Source organism: Gambusia affinis, linkage group LG07 (assembly GCF_019740435.1).
Source record: "Gambusia affinis linkage group LG07, SWU_Gaff_1.0, whole genome shotgun sequence".
In the NCBI taxonomy this organism is placed as follows: domain Eukaryota; kingdom Metazoa; phylum Chordata; class Actinopteri; order Cyprinodontiformes; family Poeciliidae; genus Gambusia; species Gambusia affinis.
This window is the reverse complement of record NC_057874.1, coordinates 28,410,659-28,434,943: the sequence shown is the minus strand read 5'-3', so window position 1 is coordinate 28,434,943 and position 24,285 is coordinate 28,410,659. Positions and strand designations below refer to the sequence as shown.

The 24,285-nt window shown below is 39.8% G+C and overlaps 1 long non-coding RNA gene across 4 annotated transcripts in view; it reads left to right on the top strand.

The window, feature by feature from the left end:
• The first annotated feature begins 1,651 nt into the window (after positions 1-1,651).
• Positions 1,652-24,285, top strand: part of LOC122833854 — a 39,146-nt gene continuing 16,512 nt past the window's right edge. The window contains exons 1-5 of one of the 4 annotated variants that reach the window (XR_006371068.1): positions 1,652-2,164; positions 2,866-3,040; positions 3,157-3,287; positions 4,093-4,217; positions 9,619-9,703. This is a non-coding gene — a long non-coding RNA (uncharacterized LOC122833854). Of the gene's footprint in view, positions 2,165-2,865; positions 3,041-3,153; positions 3,288-4,092; positions 4,218-4,359; positions 4,550-9,618; positions 9,704-24,285 lie in introns of those variants that run through there. The other 3 variants (XR_006371070.1, XR_006371067.1, XR_006371069.1) reach the window with 3 other exon arrangements.

Here is a 24,285-nt window from a genome sequence, read left to right as displayed (position 1 = left end):
AGCTGTTCTGCTGAGGTAGTGACATCAATTTGTGACATCACGCAAATTGACATCATAAAGCTTTGATGTTTGGAGCTTTGTGTATGACAAAGCTGAACTCTTGAATTCTAAGTCACATCCATTTCAGAAGAGAGATAGATAGAAGTAGCAGGATTACCTCCTAACAAGAGACTGAAAACAAGTTTCCAAGATAAACAGGATGCCAACAAAAGAATTACCTGCCATTCAGAAATTTGGGATACAAATAAGTCTGAACTCAAAGAAAAACATGGAACAGCGTTTGGATTTGTTAAGAAAAAGCGAATCAACAAAAAGTCAGAGAATTAACGCCTCATCTTCTGATTCTGGGACCTACAGAGATAAAGCAGTTCCACGACGTCATGAAACAAATCAACATGATGTCCACTGTCTTGGACCAAATAAACAGTGCCTTGAGGTAGGAAAACACCGATCCAGAGGAAGAAAACCAATCAACAATGAGTGAGAGCAGTAGGTCCTCATTTTCTGATTCAGGGACTGAAAAAATATGACAGACATTGGCTACAGAGACCCAGAAACTCAATGGCATCTTGAAAGATGTCAATATGATGTCCATCAAGAGACAGATGCTGATTAAGACAAATGAGGAGCTCAAGATTCAACTTATGGACACAGAAAAAGCTGCATTTGAAAAAGGAGAGCTGCTCCGGGCAGGGGTGCAACTACATATTTATAAGGTGGATGCGAACATCTCACCGGCGCCCCCCCTAGACATAAACTGGTACAACTGCCTGTGAGCTGCAGGTCTGAGGCTTTTTGTTAGCATGTTTTCTATCATTCTTATAGCTTGATAGGAAGCCTTATCCAAACTGGCAACCCACATTAATAAAATGGTGAAATAATATTGACCACAAAACACTTTTTATAAAAGATATCAAAATTTTGCCTAGAAAATCCTGACAAACGTTATTACTGTTCTCTTCACAATATTTATTTACTATTAATCTATTTGTATGATTTGTTCTTTAAATTGCCATCTATGTTATTTTTTGGTCTCAGGAAACGACTGAGGGATGAAGAGACTGATGTCTGGTTCTTTAGGTTCTGCGGTTCCTCTCCTGATCCATTCTGTCTGATATCAAACCCAATGAGTGCCACTGAGTGTTTATTTTAATGCCCCATTATACTTCACTGTGATTGTTTAGCCTGTGTCTTCCCACTACCATCTATATTTTTACTCCTTTAGTGGTTGACATATTTTTAGGCAGAAAGAGAGCATGTACTTTTGTTTTTTTCCCATCCTAGCATATCAATCAGTCTGTTCAAAGAAGGAGTACTTTTTCTTTTGGGGGGGGTGTCTTTAAAGCTGGCCTGTTATTCTTCCTTGCAGAAAAGTTCTCGTGATGTCACACTTGTAGCTGACAGCCATCTTGGCAGGCAGTTGCAATGGGGTTGCTATGACAACAATAAACAAGCCACAAGGTTAGGACTAACTCTTGCCTTGATCCTATCCAACTTAAAAATAAAACAAGTGCATTACAATTAGTCTCCATCCCTGGGTAAGAATAAGATAAATATCGGTGATATTCATTGTAGTACTTTCTGCCAAACTAGCAAAGTAAGTCAGCAGCATTATGACCAATTGTTTCTGATCCTCTCTGAAAAAGCGACTCCGACAGCGACATCGGCCTGGTGGCGTACCCTATGTGGATAACGTGGAGGACAAGATGGGGGAGCTGGAGGAGCAGGACCCCCCGGAGAGGGAGCAGCAGAGGCGGACGCAATCCTGCCGCAGCCGCAGCCCGTCCTGTTCGTCCTCCGATTACAATGAGGAGACGGAGCAGGAGATGGACATGGACGTACAGGACATGAGCTGGACGGCTGAGAATTAATTTTTGTTGTTGTTGTTAAAGCTCTGGATTTTGTTGCAAATTTCTACAGTTTTAATTAAAGAAAATAGTTGTACTTATGTGAATGGATTCATTTTACATTTTTGTAACATGATAAACAAGATTACATCTCTAGGGTCAAAGGTAGTTTAATGCTAGCTACGTCATCAAGGGCTTCGCTTCCAATTTTTTCTGATAACGGTTGTTTTAAACTCCGAAGCTTTTTCACTCCAACTGCAAGTCCAGCTCTGTCGCCGTGCTGTGGAGTTAAGCGACTTCAGCTCTTCGCAAGACAGGTAAGAAAACACTTCATAGAAAACATTTTGAAGCCAAAACCTAGTCTGGAAATGCATGATGCTATAATTTAGCATTATAGCATGAGCTCTTAGTGCTGGTTAGCCTGGTAAAATAACGTTACCTTTACGTTACTAACTCTGGTATATTATAAAGCTAGCATATTGCAACGTTATAAGTTACGTGTCTGTAAATGAGGTGAAAGATTTTTTTTTTCTGTCTTTTTTTTTTACTTTATTGTGAGGTGAAAGATAGGAAAATATGATGGTGTTGTTTTTTGAGCTGGTTCGGAATTAACGTTAGCTAAGGTGCTAATTTTACCGTTGAAGGTTTTAGCTTGACTTTTGCCGCTTAATCTTCCTCGGGCTGCTAGCTTTGGGTTGAGATAAGCTCAGCGCGGGAGTGTCTGTTAGCATTGTTGTTACATCCTTTGTCGAACAATATAACTTTAACTGATAATTGATCCCCTTTATTTTTCCCCTACTCAGAATTACTATTCTTAATATTACTAAAATATTGGAATCGGCTGAAATTTTCAAGCCTGTAAATCCCAACTTTTGGTGTAAAAGAAAGCAGAAATCTTTCATTTCTTTTTAAAATCAAATATATTTGTATATTTTTCCAACTGACATTCTTAAAACTAGATCAGTCAGTCTGATGAAATCCTCCAGATTTTATTCCCTAACTGCGGCGTCTCAACCAGAGTGCCTACTGCTGGAGAACGTCGTCCACCACTTCTCCTTCCCCTGCATCCTGGACCTGAAGATGGGAACCGGCAGCACGGCGACGACGCCTCTGAGGAGAAGGCAGCCCGGCAGATAAAGAAATGCGAACAGAGCACTTCGGCGAAGCTGGGCGTCAGAATGTGTGGCATGCAGGTAGAATGGCGAAGGAAACGCATCAGGATAGACTGCGGAAACTCCTATCAGTCTATCTTTCATTAACCCAACGCTCTAAACGGATCATCATTTGATGTTGTCCTCCTCCTCAGCAGGAATTGCAGGAGCCATGTGTCTCCCTCCCCCCAACAGCATGGACAGTAAGCAACAGGGGCCGGTGACAGGGGGAGTGGCTTTACCAAACCCACAAGATGGAGGCGTTTTTCTGGAGCCCTTCATACACCAGGTGGGCAGCACCCAACAAAAAGCCCTGAATACAAAGAACCTGACATTTACGCTGCAAAAACAGAAAGCTTTCCAAGTCATTTTAGTTTTAGATGCAAATATCTTAGTACACTTGAATTAAGACACATGAACACAACTTATAAGTAATTTTTTATCAAGACATAGCAGCTTGTTTTCAGCCAATAATTCCTTAATATTGACGAAAACGTTTTAGTTCCATTGTCAGATGATTCCACTTAAAACACTTATGGGACATTTTTCCCGTAAGTGAAATAATCAGCCAGTGAATTTAGTACTTTTTTTATCAATATTAAGGAATTATTGACTATAAACACTTAAAAAAAATACCATCCAGCTGTTTTCTGGCAATAAGTAAATGTTTGTTGTGTGTCTGGAAGATAAACTGTTTCAAAAACTTTCTGAATGTAACGTCACAAATCAGCACCTAGCAACCCCAGCAGAGCTCCAGCATGTTTGGTCAGCTGGTTTTACCTCATTTTGGATTTAAAGTGACAGGACTCCCTAAAGCAGCTCAAAAAGAGGGAGAACTGATCAGACTGAAATCTCATTATCCAAGAATCATTATGAACATGTTAGACATGTCCTAACATGTTCCAGGAACCATAACAGGTCACCTTTAAAACAAACACCTGTGTCTTGCTGAAAAGTTGTTTCTGAGTTAATTCAAGTGTTCTAAGATTTGCACTAGAAACTAGACTAGATATTGTGTTTTTGCAGTTTGTTTATTTCTGTAAACCCAGGATGCCTGACAGATTTTAATGCCTGTGTGTGTGTATGTGTTGCAGTTGGGGGGGTCACACCAGCATGGTGCAGTACGATGACCACACCGTGTGTAAGCCTATGATCAGCAGAGAGCACCACTTCTGAGTCTCTGCCTCCTAAGATGAAGGAGTTCAGCCCGAGTATAAAGGTCAGTGGCCGCTCTCTGATGTTTCGGATCAGAACCGCTGGGCTCATTCAACTGTGCTTTTCATTGTAAACTAAGTCTTTGTTATCTACTCTTTTGCACTCTGGTCCTGTATATATGCTTTTGCACCACGTGGCAATGTCAGGAAGGGGAAAATCCCGTACTATTCAGACACAGCTAAAGTCATGCTCACAGGCCTCGGCTTCTTTGCCGCTAGAGCCATGTGCCGTTACCGCTCCGACTCAAATTAACCCGGACGTCGATAACCTAAAGCTCGAACTGCTGTCTTCTTTGAAAGAAGATATCGCTGGCATTATTAAGAAGGAACTTCAAGAGGTTCTTGGAGATGCGTTGTCATCCATTAAAGCTGAGGTACAAGCCGTGAAGACGCAGCTAGCAAGTGACTATGCTGCTACTGATGTGACTGCTACTGTTAAGCTAACGGCTACGGTGGGAGACGTGGAGGAGGCGCTCACGGGTTGCACTGATGACATTGCCGGTATGAAAACTACTCTGGAGCAGCTTACGGCTAAAGTCACGATGTTGGAAGAAAAGTGTGAGAACTTAGAGTCAAGATCGCGCCGCAACAATATCAGGTTCATCGGCGTGGAGAAGGGCGCTGACTCCTGCTCACCTACCGCTGTGGCTGCGCTACTGAAGGAAGCGCTCGGGCTGGAAAAGGAACCGCTGGTGGATCGGACTGGAAAAGGAACCGCTGGTGGATCGGTCTGATCGCTCTCTCCAACCCAAACCGAAACCAGGCGAACGACATCGAGTAATTGTGTGCAGGCTTCATTACTACAGTGACTGCCTGGACATTTTACGTCGTGCGAGGGAGCGCCAGCGGATTAAAGTCGGAGCCGGGACCATATCGATTTTTCCGGATCACACTGCAAAGGTTCCCGGGGCTCGAGTAGCCTTTAATGAGGTAAAGCGGCTACTTCGTGGCATCGAAGGGATCAGGTACGGACTTTTCTACCCAGCGGAGCTGCGCATTACTTACAATGGAGTTGTAAATGAGTTCACTTCATCCGAGGACGCAAAGCAATAGTTCAGACAACAGTACAATTCTCGCCCACTGACGTTATAGCTGATAAATATGGCCGATATGTGATAGTTGCTGGAGTATTGATGCAAAAAAAGGTTCTTCTCGTGAACATATATGCTCCAAACATTGATGATGCTGAGTTTGCAAATAGATTATTGAGTAGCCTCCCATTTCTGGATTCTCATTTGCTAATTTTAGGGGGTGACTTAAATTGTGTCATTGATCCAGAGTTAGACCGATCTAATCTTCGTAATTAACAAAATCTTTAATGGCTCAAACATTCTCTGATTTCATGAAGCAGAGTGGTCTTATTGACCCGTGGAGATCCCGAAACCCAACCAGTAAAAAAATGTCTTTCTTTTCCAGGGTTGCACCACTCTTATTCCAGAAAATTGATTATTTTGTTATTGACCAGGCTCTCAACGCATGTGTAGTTTCCTCTGATTATTTGAGTATAATGATATCAGACCATACTCCTTTATTATTAGATATTCAGTTGACTTCTTATAAACGTAGTCGACCGTTGTGGCGGTTTAATTCCGTTTTACTGGCAGATGAAGAATTTTGTGACTTTATTTCTAATGCAATTGATGAGTTTCTGGTGTTTAATAAGAATGATTCCACTTCTCATTCTCTGTTATGGGAAACACCTAAGTCCTATCTCAGAGGAGAAATAATTTACTACACATCTCTGTCTAATGAAAGACATAACTCAAGGCGTACTGAATTGGCTATAGCCATTGCTAAACTTGATCAAAGATATGCCATAAGTCCCTCACCAGAATTATTTAAAGAGCGTATGGGTGTTCAATCAGAGATTGAGTTAATTTCTACCAAAGAAGCTGAACGCTTACTTTTACACAGTAAAGGTTCATATTATGAATACGGCGACAAGACTGGGCATTTATTGGCACATCAGTTAGTCAGGTCAACTCTCGTATAATAGTATTCAAAATACTCAACAAGTAATTACAACCGACCCCACCAAAATTAACGACACCTTTAAATCATTTTACTCTTCCTTATATTCATCAGAATTTCCCACAGATAATAATAAAATGGAAGAATTTTTTTCAAAGTCTTTCCATTCCTGCTATTGATATTGATACTGCCAGGAGCATGGATTCTTCACTCAGCCTTGTGGAAGTGATAAATTCAATAAAATCGCTGCAGTCAAACAAAGCCCCTGGCCCTATTGGCTATGTTTAACGAATCTTTAGAACGCAAGACTTTACCTCCAACATTAACACAAGCTACTGTAGTTTTACTTCACAAAAAGGACATGAACACAACTTTATGTGGTTCTTACAGACCATTGTCCTTGTTAAATGCAGATGTAAAGGTGCTAGCCAAGTTGGTTGCTTCTTGTTTGGAGAAGGCCCTCCCTTTGGTTATATCTGAAGAGCAAAATGGTTTTATCAAGGGGCGTCAATTATTTTTTAATACGCGCACCCTTTTTAATGTTATCTATTTAAACACTCCTTTGATGTGCCCGAAATGGTCATTTCCCTGGACGCTGAAAAAGCATTTGACAGGGTGGAGTGGGAATACTCGTTTGTGGTTTTGAAGAAGTCGTATTTGGTTTGTTTCTTGGATTCGTCTCCTTTATACAGCTCCTAAAGCCAGTGTCCATACTAATGATATATACTCGGATTATTTCTCTCTTGGGCGTGGAACACGTCAAGGCTGTCAGTTGTCGCCTTTGCTCTTCATTATTGCAATTGAGCCTTTGTCTATCGCATTGCGTACATCCCCCTCATTTAGAGGGAGTTTTCCAAATGGGACAGAATATGCAGATGATCTGTTGCTATATGTATCTAATCCCACTACTTCTGTCCCCACTGTCTTGCATATCTTAAATAATTTCAGCTCCTTTTCAGGCTACAAATTGAATTTGGAAAAGAGTGAATGCTTTCCCTTAAACACTACTGCCTGTAGTCTTCAACATTCTGACTTTCCATTCAAACTCAGTCTCACAGGATTTAAATATCTTGGTAGAAAATGTGACACGTTGTTTTGTGAAATTTTAGACAAGATTCGGAGGTGATCGGTGGTAAATAATGAGGCAAATACAATTTTCTGCTAGAATAAAATGTGTCCGTTTTAATTCCGCCACAGAAATACAGAAAAGAAACACAAAATACACACTTCAACTGCACACGTGATGCTCAAAACAAACACTGATTCTGCTAGAACGAGTGTGTCTTTTCACCCCGCCACAGAAATACAGTAGAGCAAAAATACACACTTCAACTGAACACATGGTGCTCGATTCATTTAAGTTTCAACGCTCTTATGGTGACATGTGACTGGAGAGCCGGCAGCCTGGTACAGCTAGCATCCACGTAGCCGGGCGTTCGTGCTCAAAACCCACGGCAGACTCTGCCAGAACAAAGGACTTCCAACTCTTTTATATTTTTCAACAATCGACATGGCGTGAGGGGGAGAATAGCATGTTCTCCCCCTCAGGCGAGCCACCCAATCAGAGCACAATTGCCCTCTGTCCACATGATCAGCGCATGGTCAGCTGTTCAGAGTCATTCATTCAGAGCGCGATGGCTCCCTTATCACGTGATCGGCGTGTGTTGGAAGCGTGATTCCTTACCGCTGTCCGTTAGTTCATGACGTGGTCAGCTGTCCACGAGTTCAGGACGTGACCATTTGCTGCTGTCCACGAGTTCAGAACGTGATCATTTACAGAAAACATTCAATACATATTATACAGATGATTATCAAAGAACATAGAAATATAAGGAACGTACATAGAAATAAAGAACCTAGAAATACCCCATTACCATATCACACGTTCTTTATCTGGCCTAGCTTCTGCTAACTTTTCACCTCTTATTACTGTGACTGTGTCCGATTTCCAGAGTTGGCGTAATCTTCCTCTCTCCCTCTTGGGTAGGATTATTGTCAAAATGAATGTCTTACCTAAATTTCTTTTTCTATTTCAGTCTATTCCTCTTTTTATGCCAAAATTCTTTTTCGATTCTTTGGATCGGTTGATTAGTGGGTTTATACGGAATGGGAAACCTCCTCGAGTTCGTAAAATATTATTGCAAAATTGTAAACTCAGCAGTGGACTGTCATTGCCCGATTTTCAATCATATTATTTGTCTGCTCACATACAAATAATTAGTTATTGGTTAAAGTCGTCCAGTGCAAATTAGAACTATCTTCGTGTGCTAGGTCTTCATTACCTGGTCTAATTTTTTCTTCATTACCTATAAAACCGTCTTTATTCACTAATAATCAAGTTGTTCTTAATACACTGAAAATCTGGTTTCAATTTAGAAGGCGTTTTAAGTTTGTTGGTGTCTCATCTTTATGCCCCTTGACTAATAACCATTTGTTTCCTCCGTCTCTTTCTGACCCATCATTTTCAGTTTTGTATGATAGGGGTTTAAAACAAATAAGAGACCTATATACATCAAGAGTATTTGATAGCTTTGCGAATTTATCTTCCAGATACAATTTACCTGGTACACACTTATTTTGTTATTTACAAATTCGGAATTTTGCCTCTAAATGTTTCCCAAATTTTCCTTCTATACCCCCTGAACAGCCCTGGGAAAAGGTTATTGCATATAATCCACTTCAGAAAGGTATGATGTCAAAGATTTATTGTTTTATTTTAAATCTAAGGGTTGATTCTAATGTTAAAATTAGAAATGCATGGGATAAAGAGTTGGGAATCCAGCTGACCCAAGATATTTGGGATGATGCCATTGACAGAATTCGATCTTCCTCATCTTGTGCTCGTCTTAGTTTGATTCAATTTAAAGTTGTACATAGGATTCATTTCTCTAAATCTAGGCTTTTCAGATTTACCCGGATGTTGTAGATATATGTGATAAATGCAAAGGCTCTCCATGCAATCTTGGCCACATGTTCTTTCTTTGTCCCAAATTATATAATTTTTGGTCTAATTACTTCTTAATTATGTCTTCTGTTCTGAAAGAAAATTTGCAACCTTGTCCATTTGTTGCCATATTTGGTATCCTCAACACTACTTTAGTGCTAAGTGCTGCTCAAATGGAGATTGTTGCTTTTACATCTTTATTGGCTAGACATACTTTACTGTTACACTGGAAGCGTGAAAAAATGTCCCTCAGGACCCCTCTGGGTTAAAGACATGATGGTTTTTTTTAAGCTTGAGAAAATTAAATACACCCTTCGAGGGTCTACACAGAAGTTTTACCAAAAATGGCAATGCTTTCTTTCCTATTTTTCAAACTTAGATGTTTTGCCCAATTGATGGTGCCTGCTGCTGAATTTTGTGTTGGTTATATGGGTAGTCATATTTGATGACATACCCAGTAACCGCCGCACTGTTATTTTCTTTTCCATCAGGTTGACTGTGAGCTGAGATGGGAAATGAGAAAATCTTTCATGGAGCTACGGCAGGTTCTCGTCTCGAAAGTCCTCTAGAATATGGATCAGGTTCTCCAGTCCAAACACGTAGCCCTAGTCCGGGCCTTTGTGCAGGACCTTGTCACAGAGGAAACCCCTGACGGTGGAGTGGGCAAAGTCGATCATACAAATGTCCACCAGAGGGGGCTGCTGAGGCGGCTGCAAAGAGGGACATTTTGACTGGAGCAGGGCACAAAGGGGCAGCAGACTGGTGGGAGGGGGGGGGCGCCTGGCGCCGAATATCTTGGTCCCTGAGAGGACCGAGGCGCCAGGTCCGAGTCCTGGTCCTGGTTGAAGTCCGTTTCACTGGAAATGTCGGCGTGAGGAAAGGGAGCGGTGTGGACATCTGCAGGGGCGGCGCTCTGCAGGGGCGGCGCTCTGCCCAGGGTCGGGCGGCGGGGCGTCTTCAGACTCCTGCAGCAGATCGAGAAGAGTCAGTCAACCAGGTCCGAAGCGGTCCAATTTATAAACTAACAGAACCAGGAAGGTCTCACACCTTATAGTCCCATAACAGTTGTTACATTTTCAGCTGCTCTGAGTCAAACCATCCAAACTAACTGCAAAAGCTGTTCCCCTCTTTCATGTTGTTTCCTTCAGTGGTTCTTGGTGCAGCGCCCCCTCAGGTAAGGAGGGGAACAGGTTGCCCAAAAAGTTTGTTTAGTTTAACTCCACAGCAGCTGAAAATGTAAGAAATGTTGTCATTTTGCTCCCAATTCAAACCAAGTCTATCAGGTGTAAAAACGGTCCCGTTTCTGAATTCAAGGATTGTGGGAGAAAACTGGAAAACTCGGAGGGAACGCGGGCCGGGGTTCAAACCCAGAACCTTCTTACTCCAAGGCGCCAGTGGTACCTTGTAATTTATGACATTACTGTGATTATTATTAGTTTAGTTATTGATTCTACAGTCAGAAACAAGTAGAGTATCCAAAATTGTAAAAATAAGAGATTGACATTTTACTTTACTTTTTACTTGGATGTCTAAAACAAAAATCCTCAATAAGAGTAAAAAAGTATTTGGTAAGAAGGTAACTGAAGTATTTAGTAACTGAATAAAATGTAAATCATTTAATATTAAAACATTCTCACTGGCGATGGCTAGCATTGGTTTTACTGTCAAGTTGTCAACATAACACACTAAATCTTAAATGTATGGAAGGAAAAAAGGGAAGCAGTGCTTTGCTGTTACTTGTTAACATGACAAGAACTAGACAATAAGATCAGGAAGTTTTAACTAAGAAAAATAGCAAGGTATAAGAGAGTAAGTTAGCTATGCTAGCTTGACTTTGACAACTTTAACTTATAGATGTGCTGCAGAATTCTGTGTTTCAGTTCAGTTAAAAAAATACAATAAAGCAAAAAGGGAACCTAAACACCAACTGACAGATCATCAGTAGTGGTGTTTAAATGAGCTAATCAACCACCGCACTGTTAGAATAGCTAATAGCAGCGGTAGCTAATCCACCAGTGATTTCTTATAAATAATCACATAATAAAGACTTAATTAGAAACCTGCCCACCTGCTCACCTTTCCCTCGTAGATGATGAGAAGAGAGGAGGAGTAGAAGCGGTAGGACTCCTGCCTCTCTAGCACCACCTTCAGGTTGCGGAGCTTGTTCAGGATCGGCTCAAAGACGTCCCGCCTCAGGTCCTTCCCGTTGTCCAGGAACTGGCGGAAGCCTTCCTTCGACAGGCCGCGCCCATAGTACTTGTTCTTGCACAGGTATAGGGCGGTGTAAGCTGGTACACCTGCAGGGTGTACCAGCTTAGCACCATCTTCAGGCTGCGGAGCTTGTTCAGGATCGGATTACAGACGGAGCGCCTGGCGGAAGCCTACGACCGATAGGTCGTGCCCATAGTACTTGTCCATATACTGGTAAAGGATTTAAAGTGTATTCATTCCAATTACACACCACCCTGGAGCAGAAAAACACCGCCTTGGAAGAGGAAAAGAGGGAAGAGGGTTTATAAATTGGACCACTTCAGACCTGGTTGACTGACTCTTCTCGATCTGCTGCAGGAGTCTGAAGCCGCCGCCCCAGCAGATGTCCACGCCACTCCCTCCTCATGCTGACATTTCCAGTGAAACGGACTTCAACCAGAACCAGGACTCGGACCTGGAGCCTTTGTCCTCTCAGGGATCCGGACATTCGGCGCCAGACGACCCCCCCCCCCCCTTTCCCTTCCTGCCCAGCGTGACGGACCTCTGCCTCTTTCTGCCCTATTGTGTTAAGATGTACTAAATATAGGTGTAGAATAATGAATAGTTTCTTGCTCCCAGATGGACAGAAGAAAAATGATAGATCAGAGGAGGAGACAAAAATGCAGTCAACAACACAAGAGGGACAACAGTCAGAAATAAACACAATGGATGAAAACGCAGAGCAACATGTCAGACAGAGGCCATTCACATTCTTAATGGACCTTCCACACCCAAATGACCCAGCACCTTGCAGTTCAAGATAAAATATGATGAAGCATTTATCCAAAATTGTGTAAACCAAGGACCATGCCAACGAGAGCTATCATTTCCTAAAAATGAAGAGGGGAGGTCTTTTCAGAAGAAATGGTATAAGAGTAACCCATGGCTGGAGTATTCTCCCAGTTTAAATTTCATGTTTTGTTTTACCTGCCGTCTTGAATGAAGAAAAGTACATGTACCGCAAATCATGGAAGACAACAGGATTAAACAGATGGAAGAAAGCATTACAGAAAATTAAAGAGCACAGTGCATCAGAGTACCATATGTGTGCTATGGTAAAGTGGGACACTTTTCAGAAAAAAATCACTGGAGGCAGCTTTGGCAATAGGTAATTTTCAGTCACAAGCTGCAAAAGACAAAGAAAAGCAGGGAAACAGAAATTTTATCTCGGTTGATTGTCATTTAGATGATGAGACTTCAGGAAGCCTAAATTGAGGCAACTTTTTAGAGCTTGTGGAGTTATTCGGCAAGTGTGACAGTGTCATTAAATTGCACCTTGATGGGTTGAAAGAAAGACTGGAAAGTCACAAAAGACCAGTGGTTTCACTACTATCAAACAGAACACAAAATGACATCATAAAAGCATTAGGTATAGCAGTAAGACGTGCAATCAAAACTGAAATAAAAGAATGTGAGCTGTATTCCATTCTTATTGACGAAACCACAGATGTTTCATACATGGAACAAGTGTCCTTTGTGGTCAGGTATGTGCACAACATGCAGATTAAGGAGCGATTTATTCAGGTATGCAACATTCAATCCACAAGCGGAGAAGCCCTTGAAAATCTGGTTCTGGACGTACTGAAGGAAAACGACCTAAAAATGGATAACATCAGAGGTCAGGGATACGAAGGAGCAGCAAACATGAGAGGACACTACAAGGGACTTCGGGCAAGAATTCTTAGGCACAATCCCAAGGCTTTCCCTTCTGAAGCTGCTACCCCGTGACCCGACCCCAGATAAGCGGAAGAAGATGGATGGATGGCTCAGCAACTTTGAGGCTATTTATATTTATAAAGTAAATATTTATGACTAATATTAAAAAGTAGATATTTGTATATTTAAACACATGTAAACATTATGTAATTGTAAATATCAATGTGAAATGTACTTTGAAGTTAAAGAACTTAAGTTTAGATACTTGTTTGTCAGGTTCTATGTTTTTTGGTGTATTTATTTCTAGTTTCCTGTGTGTCTGAGTCTCTGTGTTGTCCTGTCTCCCCGTGATTAGTTCCCAGGTGTGTCTCGTTCCCTGATTACCTCATGTGTATTTAATGTCTCCGTGTGTTTGTCGGGTCCTACGTCTTCCTACGTCTTGTCTCGTCTAGTTCCTTGAGTTGCTGGTTAGTCCTTGTGATTTCCTGTGCTACCTGTTGTGAGCATTAGCCTTCCGCTCAGCAGTGCTGCCAGGTCTGTGGACTGTTTCTGGATTATTGGTCATTAAACGCCTCATCACCACACATCTGGGTCTGCTGCGTTTACCTCACCGCCACCTCCACACCTTATGACATTGTTCATTTAACTTGTGGGCTTGATTCACAGTGGTTTGCTTAGTATTGTTTATATAGTTTGTCATAATTTGCTTTGTAGTTTGCGTGAAATTAATTTATGTAAACTTACATGCAGGTTAGTAATTTATTTTTCTTTTGGGTTTGTTTAAAGGTTTTTACCTGCTTCTGGACCAGTTATGAAATGTCCTGATACACATTAAATAAATGGAGGATAAAATTAAGAAAACTGCTTGGTCCTTTGAGTAAAACCCTGTTAGCAAAAGTTTGCATCGATTTATCCATCCCTTTTCAAGTGGGGAAGCTGCACAAATTAGAAAAGAACTTGACAGTAAAAACCGGCTGCAGTAAAAAACCAGCCATGAACTGCTGAAGGAGAAAGAAATAAACTAATTGAAGGATCTTGTTAAAGAAGAGACAGTTGCTGACATCATTTGTTTGCTTCATACCTGTGAACAACCGTGACTGATTCAAGAGATGGCAGAATCAGCTGATGGGAAGTCTGTTGAACAACTAAAGATGGAGAGAACAAAGAGGTTGTTAACTCGATTGATCAATAACATAACTCGGATGCATGAGGACATGACCGAAGAGGAATTAAAGGACAATTTCAACAAGCTCAACATAGAGGCTGGAAAAGTAATGGCAGCAAATGATGACCTGGAAGCAAGTCTCATTGCAGAAGTGGAATCCACACCGGGTGAAGATGACAAAGCAGCACTGACCGAACGGCAGAAATCTGACCTGGAAAACACTGCAAATGAATGTGAAGCAAAAGTAAGAGAAGTCAAATCCAGGACACCCTGTGGAGAACCTTTGGAAGGACTGAATTGTTAATTGCACTTCAAGTAGCAGTCAGAATGTGAGCATGCTGCCACTATCAAAGGAACTCTTAAAGGCTGCAAAAGAAGCTCATTGTCACTGGAAAAGATGGATCCCTCATGAAAAACGGGATGAAATCCAAGATCGGCTGAGAAGATTGGAACTTAGTGTCCCCAAGCTGGTTTCCAGGACAGCTGAGTTTATTCATGTAAAGCTAAAAGATGATGAAGAAAAAAAAGGAGAAAACTGTAATTTGCCTCAGTGACATGGTGGTGCACAAAGGCCCAGACCAGGGCTACGTGTTGGGACTAGAGAACATCATACAAATTCTACAGGACATTCGAGATGAGAACATGCCATAGCTCCAGAGGCTCCCGTGCGGTTTGGTTCTGTTCAATAAACAACAAAAAAGTCCTCCCACTCTAGAGACTGATCGGTCTTTAAGCAAACACACACACACACACACCTCTTACTGTGAGTCCATTCAGGTCGGACCGCACCGAGGAGGCGGGACGGCGCCGCCAAAATGGCCGCACACCAAACTATGATCTCTCGCTATGAGGACCTCCGTGGGTTAAAGCATTCCCTCACCATCACACATCAATGCCTAACCACAGTGACATCACAGCAGGTGGCCCGCCGCCGTCCTGAGGGGATTTTAACTGCTTTAATCCAGAACAATGCCGGTTCTGATAAAAAGCAGCTGGGACTACAGAGAAGGCTTTTGATTGTGCATAAATGTAAAAAAAAATGAAAGAAAAAGAATGCGACTCCAACCGTCAGCTGGCAGAAAAAGGGAACCAGTGTGGCCACTAGGGGGAGTGCTTTTCTAGATTAAAGCATATTTTTAAGGGAAACTCAAAATTCAGAGGATTTTTCTCATCCTGTCGGTCAGACTCAACCACATCCTGGGAACATTGTGGTTGGACGAAACGTCCACTGACCGACCAATCAGCTCCAATCCCAGCGCAGATCCTCCTCCTGGCTCCTCAGAAACCAAAACCCACAACAGCAAATCGGGGCCAAAAAAGGACTAAATATCCACTGAAAAACTCAGACATTAAGAGAGCAATTTCAGACGCCTTCTAGACAAAATCAAGGAAATTTCTGATCTCCAAAAGTCTAAAATGTGCAAGAAAATTTTTTTTGTTTTTTTTTTCTAGAAAACATTTTGGAAAAGTTTCCACTTTCTCCAAACAAATTTGCAAAAATGTTTACTTTTGAAACTTTTTTGGGGCAGGAACTCGTTTCTTTTTTCTAACTATATACCTTACCAGAGGGGCCGCTTTTCATTGGCTGATGCCCATTCTACGTGGTCACGTGGGTGGCCATCTCACAAACACGAGCTTCCCGTTATCTAAGTACAGCATAATAGCAGTACTGATACAACTTCTACACCTTGAAGCCTGTCTGCTACACAGTCTAACGTTAGCTAAACAGATCAATATGCAACGTGTACTGTATTTGACACACACTGAAGATTTTATTTTAGCAGAAAAGGCTTTGGACTAAACTGTTACTCGTGTTAGCCACTCTAGCACCAAGTACAGCTAGTCAACCAACCATCACTGTGTTCAGGGAAGCGCTGATTAATAATCCAGAAATAAATATCAAGACTGGAAACTTGATATCGTAACAGACTGAATGTTTTGTTTTTAACGTAATCTTTGCTCGTCTTGCGGGGTGCAGGCGGTTGATACGGTAACAAGTGTGCTTAAACTACAAAGAGATACAGAGTAAAAAGGTACGAGTGGTTTTGAGTTGATCACCTGTTCGGGTTATTTTACCTTTATTTACCTTTGCTGTGGCGTATTACAGCCGCTGTAGTTTCTAAACGTTGGACTAATTACCCTGTTTGTTTGTGAGTATACATCATTCATAACAAACATCAAATGTAGGTTTATGTAGGTTCTTTATATTTCTATGTTCTTTGATAATCATCTGTATAATATGTATTGACCGTCTTCTGTAAATGATCACGTGCTGAACTCGTGGACAGCTGACCACGTTGTGAACTAACGGACAACGGTAAGGAATCACACGCTGATCACGTGGACAGAGGGCAATTGCGTTCTGATTGGGTGGCTCGCCTGAGGGGGAGAACTGGCCATCCCCCCCCCTCACACGATGTCGATTGTAGAAAAATATAAGAGTTTTTTGTTCTTTGTTCTGGCAGAGTCTGCCGTGGGTTTTGAGCACGAACGCCCGGCTACGTGGATGCTAGCTCTACCAGGCTGCCGGCTCTCCAGTCACATGTCACCATAAGAGCGTTGAAACTTGAATGAATCGAGCACCTTGTGTTCAGTTGAAGTGTGTATTTTGCTCTACTGTATTTCTGTGGCGGGGTGAAAAGACACACTCGTTCTAGCAGAATCAGTGTTTGTTTTGAGCATCACGTGTGCAGTTGAAGTGTGCATTTTGTTTCTTTTCTGTATTTCTGTGGCGGAATTAAAACGGACACATTTTATTCTAGCAAAAAACAGTATTTGCCTCATTATTTACCACCGATCACCTCCGAATCTTGTCTAAAATTTCACAAAACAACGTGTCACATTTTCTACCAAGATATTTAAATCCTGTGAGACTGAGTTTGAATGGAAAGTCAGAATGTTGAAGACTACAGGCAGTAGTGTTTATGGGAAAGCATTCACTCTTTTCCAAATTCAATTTGTAGCCTGAAAAGGAGCTGAAATTATTTAAGATATGCAAGACAGTGGGGACAGAAGTAGTGGGATTAGATACATATAGCAACAGATCATCTGCATATAAGGACAATTTATATTCTGTCCCATTTGGAAAACTCCCTCTAAATGAGGGGGATGTACGCATAATCACGATAGACAAAGGCTCAATTGCAATAATGAAGAGCAAAGGCGACAACAGACAGCCTTGACGTGTTCCACGCCCAAGAGAGAAATAATCCGAGTATATATCATTAGTATGGACACTGGCTTTAGGAGCTGTACAAAGGAGACGAATCCAAGAAACAAACCAAATACGGATTTCTTCAAAACCACAAACGAGTATTCCCACTCCACCCTGTCAAATGCTTTTTCAGCGTCCAGGGAAATGACCATTTCGGGCACATCAAAGGAGTGTTTAAATAGATAACATTAAAAAGGGTGCGTGTATTAAAAAATAATTGACGCCCCTTGATAAAGCCATTTTGCTCTTCAGATATAACCAAAGGGAGGGCCTTCTCCAAACAAGAAACAACCAACTTGGCTAGCACCTTTACATCTGCATTTAACAAGGACAATGGTCTGTAAGAACCACATAAAGTTGTGTCCATGTCCTTTTTGTGAAGTAAAACTACAGTAGCTTGTGTTAATGTTGGAGGTAAAGTCTTGCGTTCTAAAGATTCGTTAAACATAGCCAATAATAGTGGTGCCAATTTTCTTATGAACTTTTTATATAATTCGATGGGAAACCCATCAGGGCCAGGGGCTTTGTTTGACTGCAGCGATTTTATTGAATTTATCACTTCCACAAGGCTGAGTGAAGAATCCATGCTCCTGGCAGTATCAATATCAATAGCAGGAATGGAAAGACTTTGAAAAAAATTCTTCCATTTTATTATTATCTGTGGGAAATTCTGATGAATATAAGTAAGAGTAAAATGATTTAAAGGTGTCATTAATTTTGGTGGGGTCGGTTGTAATTACTTGTTGAGTATTTTGAATACTAGGTATTATACGAGAGTTGACCTGACTAACTGATGTGCCAATAAATGCCCAGTCTTGTCGCCGTATTCATAATATGAACCTTTACTGTGTAAAAGTAAGCGTTCAGCTTCTTTAGTAGAAATTAACTCAATCTCTGATTGAACACCCATACGCTCTTTAAATAATTCTGGTGAGGGACTTGTGGCATATCTTTGATCAAGTTTAGCAATGGCTATAGCCAATTCAGTACGCCTTGAGTTATGTCTTTCATTAGACAGAGATGTGTAGTAAATTATTTCTCCTCTGAGATAGGACTTAGGTGTTTCCCATAACAGAGAATGAGAAGTGGAATCATTCTCATTAAACACCAGAAACTCATCAATTGCATTAGAAATAAAGTCACAAAATTCTTCATCTGCCAGTAAAAAGGAATGTGGTTTGACCCTTGTTTGAACCGCTCTCTTACGCCCATAATCCGGCCTACGGTCATCTTGGTTCATCCAAGGTAGTGCGCTCTCACTCGAGATCATACAGCTAGCCTGAATGACTGGACCCTGTCTTATAGGTGTTCATGTGCAATGGTTAACAAGTAACCTGATCTGTGATGTGCTGTGTAAGTGCAAAGTGGATGCCTGTTTAGTGGGACCAGCCCAAACTAAACCATGAGTGTATTGTCATGTGCTGTATAGAGAAAAAGAATACAAACTAATAATAATACATAATAACAAACAAAAAACAAAAAAAAATAAATAAATAGTAATAATAATTAAAAAAATATATAAAAAAAATGTATATAAAAAAATATATAATAATAAATAAAATAAATAATTGATTAGGATTTAAAACTAAAATTATATCAAGTTTCAAATAAAATAAGAAAAATTTATGGTATAGAGTCCACAATTATATTGTGGTAATAGGCCAAATTCAATTGGTTAGGTTTAGAATAAGAGTTATAGTGAGTTCCAACATTGATTGGTTGTGTTTTAAGGTCAAAGGTCATGATGAACTTCCAACATAAGTTAATTAGTTATATTTAGAGGATTGGGGTATGGTGAGATTCAAAAATTCAAGTTTCATTAAATTCGGAGTACATAGTAAGAGTGGATTTTCAAGTCTAATTTAATTGGTTAAGTTAAAAATCCAGGTAATGAAGAGTTTCCAAATTCTTAACTGGTAACTTTAAAGGAACTGGATCATAATGGCGTTAAAAATCCAAATTAATTAGTTAATTATGTAGTTGAAGGGCATGGTGAGCTTTTCACTTTTCGATTAGTAAATTAGATTTAGAGTCAGCAATTCCTCAAATTGTCTGTTTGGTGGGATCAAACCAAAATAATCCATGAGTGTATTATCTTGTGTGGTATAGAGAAAAAGAATAAAAAAAAAAATTAAAAAAAAACTAATAAATAATAAATAGTGAATGATAGCAAATAAAAAACAAAAATAATTTTTGTGTCAGGATTTAGAGTTAAAAATTTTTTAATACCATTAAAGATACAACTAAAACTAAAAAAAGTTTAGGATTAGAATCCACCGTTACCATGTGGTACAGAACCAAACTCAATTGGTTAGGTTTAGAATAAAGGTAAGAGTGAATTCCCAAATTGATTAGTTGTGTTTTAAGGTCCAGGGTCATAATGAGTCTCAAACCTGAGTTAATTGGTTAGCATTAGAGGATTGGGGTATGGTGAAGTTCAAAGGCTTCAAATTCCATTAAATTTGAAGTTACTAGTAAAAGCGGATTCTAAGGAGTAGATTAATTGGTTCGGTTAAGAATCAAGGTTATGATGTGTTTCCAAGTTTTCAACTAGTAGTGTTAAAGGATCCAGGTCTTAGTAAGGTTAAAATTACCAATTAATTAGTTAAATTATGTATTTAAAGGATATGGTGGGATTTTCGCTTTCTGATTACTTAAACATATTTAGAGTCCGCAATTTCTTAAGAACAGGGCCAAACTTAATTGGATTTAATAAAGGTTTTAGTGAATTATCCACTTAATTGGGTGTGTTTTTATGGAGCAAGGGACATAATAAGTTAATTGGTTAGGTTTTGAGTCAGCAGGTGTGGTGAAGTTAAGGATCCAAATTATTCAGTTCTGGCCACTACAGTTTTAGGTCTAGGTCAAGGCTTGATTTTTATTGGTTGAATGTAATTGGTTAGATTTAGTATCAGACGTTTCGATGGATTTCCAGGTTCAAACGGTTATGTATTAGGGTCAAGGGTCATGTAGAATAAGTAAGTATTCGTAAAAATAATTAGTTAAATATTAGAGCTAGAAATTATAGTGAAGTTAAAAATTCAATCTATAAATTATATTCAAAGTCAACATTTATATCAAGGTTGAAGATCTAATTTAGATAGTTAAGTTTTAGAATAAAAATTATAATGAGTTTCCAAATTAATTGATTGTCTTTTAAGGTCAAAGGTCATAATGAACTTCTCAGATACAAGGTAAATTAGTTAATCTTAGAGTCAAAACACCTAAAAAAGTTCAAAATCCTAATCAATTCGGTTTGAAGTGAACAGTTAAAGCGAGTCTTAAGGCCTAGTTTAATTGGTTAAGTTCAAAATAAGAGGTTATGAAGAGTTTACAATTTCAGTTAGCCATGTTTTCGGACCAAGATCATAATGAGGTTCAAAATACTACTTAGTTAGTTAGATTATGTGGTTGGAGGACCTGGTGAGTTTTGTACTTTTCTATTAATTAATTAAATTTCAAGTTAACAATTTTTCTCCAAAATTCACGATCAAAATTAATTGTGTTTAATAAAGATTATAGTGAGTTTCAAAATTAATTGGTTGTGTTTTAGATCTAGGGTCATACTGAGCTTCAAAAATACGAGTTAATAAATTAGATTTGGAGTCAAAGGGTATGATAAAGTAAAAACACCTAATTACTCAAGTTTAATATCCAAAATAAAAACAGGTTTCAGGCTTCCCTTAATTGGTTAGCTTTAGTATCAAAGATTATGATGGATTTAAAAGTTTAACTAGTTATGTATTAGGGTCAGGTGTCCTAGAGAATAAATAATAAATCAATTAAACAATTTTTAACATTAATTAGTAGATTTTAAAGCTGGGGATTATAGTAGAGTTAAAAATTAAAGCTAAAAGTTTCATTCAGAGTCCAAACTTATATCGAGATTGAAGATCTGGTTTAATGGTTAGGTTTAGAGTAAAGGTTATGAAAAAGTTCCAACATTAATTAATTGTGTTTAAAGGTCAAAGGTCAAGATGGGGTTAATAATTATAATAAATTTCAGTTCTAGTTTTGATTAGTAAGATTTCAACTCAGAGGTTGTGTTGACATTACAAGTTTCCTTAATTAAGGTTACCATCAACCATTCTAGTGAGGTTCAATATCTAACTTAGTTGATTAGATTTCGAGTAAAGTATTAGTGAAAGTCTGTATTCAGTTAATTCCAATCATTGAATTAGGAATTAGTTGTCCTAGATGGACCCCTTTCATTCAAACCTCTTGGTACAATTGTGTCGAATCTTTTAATCCAGATTTGTTCCTGAACCCATCTCTCCCTCTTGGTCCAATTTGGGTTGTGTGCGATAGGTCTGGCCCTAATGGATTCAACCCCATGTAATTGGAAGTGTTTGACGATAGTTGTTTCTGTTTTCTTGTTGTGTTTAATGTTAGATTTGTGTGCACTTAGTCTTCTATGTAATGTGTTCCCTGTTTCCCCAATGTATTGCATTTTGCATGTTTTGCACCAGATTATATAAACGACATTTTTGTCTCTCCAGGTGATTCTTTTTGGGACGGACCAGCGTCTGTTGGTGTTTCTGCTCCGGAGGAAAGGAAGGTGGTGTATCTGTGCCGGTCTGCGGCAACGACTGAAATTGGCATGTACCAATATGTCCCTAAGACTCGGATTTTTTTTGAATGCTGAGATGACCCTCCAGTTTTGGGCCTCTGGCAGCTCCTTCTGTAATTGTTCAAAGTTTCCCTTGATTATTTTGTGTACTTTCTGTGTGAATTTGGAGAACGGTCCAATCAGAGGAATCATGTGTAAATTCTCTTTTTGGTTTTCCTTATTTTGTGTAGTCCCAGTTTCAAAAACCTCTTTCTTTGTCCTTTGTAGCATTGTTCTTGTGTATCCCTGTTTTCGTAGTGCCCGAAAAAGTGTTTGTGTGGCACTATCCCTATCCCGCGTGTTTGAGCAAATCCTGTTAAATCTGATTAACTGTGCCTTGAGGATGCCAATAAATGTGTGTTTCGGGTGAAAGCTGTGTCTGTGCAAAAGTTGGTGTGAGTCTGTGTTTTTGAAGTGTACTTTGGTGTCCAATGTCCCATTATCCTGAAAGTTTTCCCCTTTAAATGTTACTGTGTCCAGGAAAATCACCTGGTTTGGGTCACAGGTCAATTTGACCTTAATTGATGGGTGGTGGTTATTTAGAATTTCGGTGAAGTTGATCAAATCTGCATACTCATAATTCCAAATTCCCCAAATATCGTCCAAGTACCTATAATAGGCATCCGGTAGTTTGGTGCATTTTTGGAAGCATTCCCTTTCCCATTTTGCCATGTATATATTGGCATAGGCCGGTGAAAACCTTTTGCCCATAGCCGTGCCTTTAATTTGTAGAAACCAATTGTCGTCAAATTTAAAATCGTTGTTTTCTAGGTTCAACCTAAGAAGTTCCAGGACAATATCATCCGGACGGTTTGGGTCCGGATTCTCGAGGAAACATTCCTTTATTGCTTCCAGGCCCCTGGATGTTTCGATGTTCGTGTATAAACTCTCCACGTCCATTGTGAAGAGGAGGGTTCTCTCAGTAACCTTATGACCTCTGAGTTTTTGTAGGAAGTCACTCGTGTCTCTAATGTAGCTAGGATGTTTTATGGCCAGGGGTTTCAGGTAATGTGTGATCAGTTCCGCGGATCCATACGACTCACTGCCACAATCTGAGACGATAGGTCTACCCTTTGGGATTTGATTTGGCACTGTCCAATCTTTCAGTTCTTTGTGTATTTTTGGTAGAAGATAAAAATATCTGGGCCTCGGTGGATGTGTACCTAATAAGTATGTTAGTTGTTGTTTGTTGATGAATTTCGATTCCTTAAGTTGTGTAAGTAATGACCTGATTTCAATTTGTGTTTGTGGGTAAATGGGTGCCTGCAATTCTTTATAAAATTCTGGGTCCTGAAGTTGTCTCAACGCTTCAGTCCTATAATCCTCCTTGTCCATTATGACAATGGTGGATCCTTTGTCGGCCGGTTTTATAATGATAGAGTGTTGTTGTTTCAGTTGTTTTAAGGCCTCTTCCTCCTTCATGGTGAGATTGTCATTCTCCTTTTCCATGGGAATTTTCCTCACTCCAATTCTGTCTTGTTGGATTAATTCCAAAATTTCTGGTTTGATTTTGTAAATAGGAGGTTCCCATTGGGAAGGTGCGGTGAAGGGGGTTGGGGTTTGTTTGTTTGTTGTTCCGCTTTTGAAGAAATCTGCCAATTTAATTCTGCGGTGATATTGTTGAATTTGAAATTTGTTTAGTTCTCTAATGTTGGGGTGCTGGTGTGAGGTAGGAACGAATGACAATCCTTTGGAGAGAAGTCCAATGTGGTGTTCGCCCAATTGGAATGTAGGTGATAGGTTGAGAATGCCCTGTTGAATATTCAATTCTTCCATTTGTGAAGCCAAACATTGATTTCCCATGGTGTTCTTTCCCCATTCTAAAATGTCGGCCTTACCGCTGGAGTCAAGCGTGCCGGAACAGTTTAACTGCCAACACCAATGTGAGAGAATTTTCCTACCAGTCTCCTTTGTCCAATGTATGTTGTCTCTTTCTGTATGGAAATCAGTGTTCGGTATCGGTGTGATTGTATGATGGTGTAATTTGTTACAGGTTGATGTGATAGCGTCGTTAATCATGTTCAAATTTTGTCTGTGTATGAAATTTAATTTTGTGGAGAAATTGAGAAGGGGAATATAAATGTCTGCAAATGGAAAGGTGTCTTTTGTTGTGTTCAACAGGGAACTGAGGAGTTTTATCATTGATGATTGGTCATTGTAATCCTTATTATTTATGCCAAAAGATAAAATGATCGATTTAACCCCGTTGGAAGGTTTGGTGTTTCTGATGATGCTCTTTGCATGTTTAAATTGTGCTCCTGGGT